This window comes from Borostomias antarcticus (assembly GCF_949987555.1).
Source record: "Borostomias antarcticus genome assembly, chromosome: 14".
In the NCBI taxonomy this organism is placed as follows: Eukaryota; Metazoa; Chordata; class Actinopteri; order Stomiiformes; family Stomiidae; genus Borostomias; species Borostomias antarcticus.
The window spans coordinates 24476647-24484146 of NC_140247.1; the positions used below are offsets into that span (position 1 = coordinate 24476647).

General features: G+C 43.5%; 1 protein-coding gene across 1 annotated transcript in view; it reads left to right on the top strand.

Annotated features, from left to right (window-relative positions):
* The window catches only part of tsc22d3 (TSC22 domain family, member 3), a 46125-nt gene that overhangs the window by 1828 nt on the left and 36797 nt on the right, over window positions 1-7500 (top strand). The gene's annotated exons all lie outside the window — the stretch shown is intronic.

The window sequence follows — 7500 nt, forward strand, 5'->3', positions numbered from 1 at the left end:
CACGGCCCCGATGTGTCTTCTGCTTCTGATTTCCGAGCGCGAGTCATGGGTGCCAGTGTAGACTAGAGGTGCACGCTAGCGTATTTGGTTTCTGAGCTGTAAAATGTGGAGGTGGGCTGAGAAATGACAGGAGATTTTACGACAGGCTGTTATCAACGCCAGGGCCACCTTTGAGGTCCATATACCAGGAACAGAGCTGCACTTCTGTCCGCAAAGCAAAGATTTGGGTTATAAATGAATGACATAACAAGTGACAGACAGCCATCGTACGGTTATGTGACCCCCGTCATGTTATGACGTAACCAAAGGTTATTTTCAGGGTCTAATTTTCACTGTCGCTGCATAGATGACATCACCTGGTGGCCACCTTCGACCGGTCAGGCCTGTAACTATGGAGACTCCAGATGTACAGTCTTCCTGTTTCCTGGAACTCACTGTACCCTGACGACCTCAGAGGCTGGTTGTTCTGTAACCCTGAATCCCAGTGATCCCAGGTCTAGTCTCCCATAGGATTCTGTTCAATCAATCAATCAAAGCTTTATTTGTATAGCGCATTTCATACCCAGAGGCAACACAATGCGCTTTACAGAGAACAAGGGAGGTGGGCATACGACCCACCCCTACATATTCCAGAGGGAAGCAAAAAAACAGTAAAACAGTAAAAAACTGTTCACCCTCCTTTCATAAAGAAGTACTTTAACCGACCTAAAACATCATTTGTTTTGATATAAATTAAGAACTTTCCTGATATCCCTGCAGTACTCTATATACTTCCTATAATATGGAGGCTTATGCACATGGACAATAAATTTAATAGATGTATATAAATTAGATGTTTTTCTTTTGAATAGCTGTAATTGTTTATGAAAATGTTGATTTAACAGTCCAAATAGCTAGCGCCTTTCTCTGACCAGCCTGTCATCAGTATCAGTATTGCTGACTAATCATTTTCACATTCGGCTGTGTCAGAGAGGGTGCCCTACTGACAAAGTTACCAGGAGTAGCCTATCCAATCTATCTATCTATCTATCTATCTATCTATCTATCTATCTATCTATCTATCTATCTATCTATCTATCTATCTATCTATCTATCTATATGTCTGTCTGTCTGTCTGTCTGTCTGTCTGTCTGTCTGTCTGTCTGTCTGTCTGTCTGTCTCAGTTACAGTTTAATCTATCTATCTATCTATCTATCTATCTATCTATCTATCTGTCTATCTGTCTATCTGTCTGTCTGTCTGTCTGTCTGTCTGTCTGTCTGTCTGTCTGTCTGTCTGTCTGTCTGTCTCAGTTACAGTTTAATCTATCTATCTATCTATCTATCTATCTATCTATCTATCTGTCTGTCTGTCTGTCTGTCTGTCTGTCTGTCTGTCTGTCTGTCTCAGTTACAGTTTAATCTATCTATCTATCTATCTATCTATCTATCTATCTATCTGTCTGTCTGTCTGTCTGTCTGTCTGTCTGTCTGTCTGTCTGTCTGTCTGTCTGTCTGTCTGTCTCAGTTACAGTTTAATCTATCTATCTATCTATCTATCTATCTATCTGTCTGTCTGTCTGTCTGTCTGTCTGTCTGTCTGTCTGTCTATCACAGTTACAGTTTAATCAGTCATATCACGGTGAGGGAGGTTCTTGACGTGACATTGACTGTACAGCCTTTGTTTGTCTAAAGATGATAACCAGATAAATGGATTGTACACTGTAAAATAAAACCCATATCAGGCCTTATATTGACAGAGCCAGTTCAAATTCATGATTAGACTTTCAGCTGGACTATTTGTTTGTCGAGTGCAGTAGTGACTGTGTCGAGTAGTTACACATTGCTTTGCAATAGAACACACTTTATCTTATAACTTTAATACCAGAATGTGAGAATATTAACTATGGTTTGAGATCTCTATGTTGTATATTCCAAGCACAATCCATGGCAAAAATATTCAAATGTAATTGTCAGTTTTTTTCTCATCCAATTAGTCCAGCGTTACATAACACCACATTCATTCAGTTATAGAACGTCCAATTTCACGCCGCTTCACAGACAACATTGTCGGCCCTCAGAAAGCCGGCCTCCAAGTCCAAGTCATGTGATTTGAAAAGGGAACACTCTGTACTTGATTTATTTATGATGGGGAGGGGGGGAGGCAATTTGATACGAAGTAGAACGCAGGGTCAAAAACCTTTTGGTCGTGCACCCCAGTTCTGTCCATGTCTCCCTCTGAAGAGAGACCTAATTAAGACGCTTCACTAGAGAGACAAACCCTCTACCCTAACTTCACTTTCAGGCCGGCAAATCCTTATGATCAGAGACGAGGACTTTGATAGGTACTACGTAGTAACATGCGGATGTGATGGGATGTGATGTCTTATCTTCAGTGGATGTTAGGATTGGTAATGATGATGAATTGTATCCAGTGCTTTTCCAGAAACTCAACTTTTCATCGTATGGTTGGTCACTCTTCCGGTCTGCTATCCAGCGCAATATGAAGGTGACCCTACCTCTTACCCTACCCCTTACCCGTACCCCTTACCCGTACCCCTACCCCTAACCCTCCCCTAGCCCTTCACCTACCTCTACCCCTACCTCTTACCCCTACCTCTTACCCGTACCCCTACCCCTAACCCTCCCCTAACCCTCCCCTACCCCTACCCCTACCCCTACCTCTACCCCTACCCCTTACCCGTACCCCTACCCCTAACTCTACCCCTCCCCTTTATTTCAGACGCTCTAATTCAAAAGCACCTCCTTATGTGTGAATTGAATTGAAATTGATTTTATTCTGAGCTGCACTGGACATGAGGTCGGACAGGGATGAGGACAGAGGTCGGACAGGGATGAGGACATGAGGTCGGACAGGGATGAGGACAGAGGTCGGACAGGGATGAGGACATGAGGTCGGACAGGGATGAGGACAGAGGTTCTTGTGTGGAAGCAGATGGATCTGCAGCGCCTGCAGTGCGTGCCATGTAGACACTTCTTTAAGCTGACTCGTCCAATCGTGCGGGATGATAAGACCGAGGGGAGGGAACAAGCCACAGATAATACACACTGGGGTGTTGTTGTGGCGCTGTGGCTGGATCAGGATGTGTGTGTGTGTGTGTGTGTGTGCGCCTGCACCTTTGCACGCTTGCTGTGCCCAGTCTGCCCTGGTTGTGCCAGCAAAAGTGTTTGCCAGGCAAACAAAGACCTCAGCTAGAACGGCCTGTCCTGAAGTCTGTCAGGGGAAAGGGGCATGGTGGAGAGAGGACCATGTGACTGGCTTTTTGTTGTTGTTGTTGTTGTTGTTGTTTAACCATGGAGCAGTTTGTCTCTGTCCCAGATTAAAACAGTCCTAAAGGTACGATTAATATGTATAATACAACAAACATGAACACTCAAATATGTACAATAGAGACGTCCTAAAACACACACACACACTAGGGCATTAACAGAAAAGTCGACTTGTCGACGTCAGTAGCACAAGTCGACTCTCCCGGGGAGGAGTCGACAAGTCGTGGTTTCCCCCCCCCCCCTCTCTCTCTCTCTCTCTCTCTGTTTCTGTACCTGAGATAGTCAATCAATCAATCAATCAATCAATCAAAGCTTTATTTGTATAGCGCATTTCATACCCAGAGGCAACACAATGCGCTTTACAGAGAACAAGGGAGGTGGGTATACGACCCACCTCTACATATTCCAGAGGGAAGCAAAAAACCAGTATCAACGCCAGACCATGAGAGTTCTTGTGCTGTTACACTACGTTAGCTACGCTAACTACGTTGCTGCATGCTGCTGATCTCTCTATTATGTAGTATGTGGAGAGCGGCGACTCAACTGACAGGGAGAGACTATGCTGGCTAGCCATATCGGAGCTAATAAGACAACTAGCAGCTTAAAGGTATTATATGTAATATGTGGATTATTTCCTCCATCTAGTGTCTAAAGATAAGAACTGCAACAACACAACGTATTGTGCATTGCCAGAGAATGCACTGTTTCAGTCATACTGTGATAAGATCTTCACTGCGAGAGTAACATAACGTTACACTAATCAGTAATCACAATCAAGTATTTCAGAGTGCCATGTAATAAGTTACGTTAGATGCTGTAGTGTGGAGATAACGATAGGTCTGGCTATGCAGATTCCAAGAAAGAGAACGATAGCTAGTTAGCTAGCTTACCGGTCTAGTAGAAAAGTAGCCATGTCACCATGCGACTTTATCCCATGAAACTCCATAAACTCTGTCCAACGAGTAAAGGCTGGCCCGATATTTATCCGACTTTTTCTCCTTCTTCGGTCACTGAGCTTTTGAGATTCGTATCACACGGTTCGCCGGGGCTCAGGCGGAGAAGCAGGACGACGAAACTCAAGCAGGACGCTAATTCATAGAAGTGTAACGTTAGCTGGCTACTGCTAATCTCACAGTGGTGAAGCTAGAATAGTACCTGGCAACCCAGCGCGCAGTACCAACGCTGTAATACTATTGGCTGGTATAATATCAACACAGTGTCATTGTCGGGCCGTCAAAATTTCATAATGTAATAATTTCAGACAAAATATACATTTTAATGGAAAGCAATACTTTTACTCTGCAGCCTTCGCAAAGCCCTATGGATGTATTATTTTTTTTATTTATTTATTTATTTTAATCCACATATTACATATTATACCTTTAAATTACCTTCTGATGATGACAGCGGCGACGTTCCTCACGAGTGTTTGCTTAGTTAGCTACGTTTGCAATACCACATGTGGACAAGTAGCGACGATTGTCTGCTCAGTTCGCAAATTCAATTTGCACATGTGAAAGCGATAGCGACGTTCGGCAGGTTTGTCTTCTCAGTTAGTAAATCCACACGGGCCATAATCACTCCTCCTTACGTGAGCTAACGTGAGCACACATTGCTGACTTACTTCAGGGGGGTATTCCATAAAGCTGGCTAACTAAGTAAGCCTAACTTCTGCACAAAGTAAAACCCAGAAAGCTATTTTTTTCTTCAGTCCATGTTCCAGATTTGAAGAGTATCCAGGTTTTACTCATTGCAAAAGTCAGGCTTACTCAGTTAGCCAGCTTTGTGGAATACCCCCCAGGCCATTATGTTATGGTGTTGTGTTGTTGTTGTTGTTGTTGCTGTATCTATGTAGGCTAGGCTATTCCTCCGCTGTGTAAGTGTGATGACGTCATCACACGACTTGTCGACTCGTCTTCAACTTTATTGATAGATAAGTCGACCTGAAAAAATCTGAAGTCGTTAATGCCCTAACACACACACACACGCGCGCACACACACGCACACACGCACACATTGCCTTTCCCTGCCAAATCCCGAAGAAGAACACACACAAACACATAATTGCTTGAGACAAAACAGGAGAACAGTGGCTTATTGAACTGAGTTGACATTCGCTTGCAGTCAATACAATTTTAACATATTTTCCTCGGGAGAGCCATGGGGTGGAACTGAATGAAGGGAGTCAAGAAGATTTGCAGTTTTGTGTTGAAACTACCGCCTGGGTGGCCACGCAGCTACTTTGGATCTCAGAAGTCATTTGTTATGTAATGAACGTGTCTGACAGGGTGTTTTGTTGGACCCGAGCGCACAAGGCCTTTTCTGTAGACCGCCTGTGTGATATCTATCTTTAGTCTGCGAGGTCCTGCAGCACTGGGCAGCCTCCTGTTGTTACATAACACACTCTGAGGGTCACGGGAGGCTGCCGAAGCCTCCCTTTGAAAAACGAGGTCTGTAATTCAACAGGATGAGCTGTGAGCAAATGGCTGGCTATGCGGAGCTCCAGTCTGAGGCTCCCAACTCAGGACTGTCAGCAGAACGCAGTCACCTCAAGTCGGGGTCCAGGGCCTGGGTAGCAGAGGCCTGGCCTGATCCAGCCCAGCCTGGACATCATCTGTCAGCACTGGACTAGAGCCTGAGGGCATTAGGACCCAGCTGGGCCGTACAGCACTGTACTGTACGTCTTCAGAAATATGACTTTTTTTTAATGTATATATATGTGATATATATATATATATATGAATTGTGCACACAATATAGTGCTCATTGCTTATGTCACAGCTAAGTACACAATGGATCTTTATGGGCACATGCCTAGTGTGTACTTAGCTGTGACATGAACAATGAGCACTAATGTGATATGATATGATTATAGCCTTTGGATTCTCACACATTCCTCTCACATAGAAGGCTGATATCTGATGAATGTTGGACACTGCGCCTTATTCCAAATGATTTGCATATGACCCAATTGTAGAGCATGGTCTCAGCAACACAGGTGTTTTGTATTTTCCAAAGTCTCAGGCTTTAGCGGAGCCATAGTAGGACTTTTGATGTTGATAAATGGAGTGTGCGCACGTATGACCTTATTATTTGGCAAACACTTGACAAACACGCTTGGACAAGGATTAGAAGGGCCCTCGATAGTGCTGTCGAACTAAGTGCCTTTTGAAGACTATCCATACTTCTGTCTTCAGAAGTCTTCAGTCTAAAAGGAACTCTACAGTAGATAACATACTCAGTCTATTTTGTTTAACAATTTCATTTCATAGCCTACGAAGCCTAAGAACCAGCTGAATGTCTGGCCTTAATACTAAATCTGCTCATTACACTGTTACTCCTTCTTTGGGAAACACTGCGTTATTGGGCATTGGCATTGTTGTTGTTATTGTTGTTCTTGTTGTTGTTGTTGTTGTTGTCAGAAAGAACCCCCTCACACGCTTAGTACAGAACCAATTAAAATGCAGCGATTCCCCCCACACAACCACAGATTGTAACTTGAAGCAGGACCTTGTTACTGTCCTTTCACAAAAGAAATGGCGCAGTCATTTATGTAACACGATGCGGCCTCTTAGAATGGAGGGATGGAGACAAAAGAGCGATTAGAGGGAGAACGGGGAAGGAAGTTGGGCGGAATAACAGAGTGTTTAGCGAGGAAGCAGGGGAGCTAATCCCTAAACCAGAGTGAGAGGATGTAAACGCCGGGGTCTAAACAACCTGGTTGGAAAAAATAGAGAGGTAGAGGACAGGAGACAAACAAACAAACAAACAAACAAACAAACAAGCAAACATGTACAGCACATCATTAAGACATAGATCCAAGCCTGCAGTATTACAAACAATCTGGGATCGGAAGGAACTCCGAATTAGGGGGAATATCGAGGCAAATTCTTCAGACAAGTTGATCAAAAAGTTAACGTCCTGAGATGAAATGATATCGGACTGGTAAAATGTGATTTAAAAAAAAAGTTTATATTGATTTTTCAAGTGAGGTTTGACCACCAGTTATTTTATATTCTGTTAAATCATATCTCTGACAATTCATTTTAAAACAATTACACTTACACCGTTTTCTAGGCAGGTTCTATAGAGAGAGGTATGTTACCAGCTCTTTAATGGACTTAAACAGGCTTTACTTACTGTGTTGTAACTGTGTGAATGGGTTTTGGGCCCGCGCCAGATCTGGCAATGGAGTCCTTGTTAAATGGTGTGTGTGTGTGTGTGTGTGTGT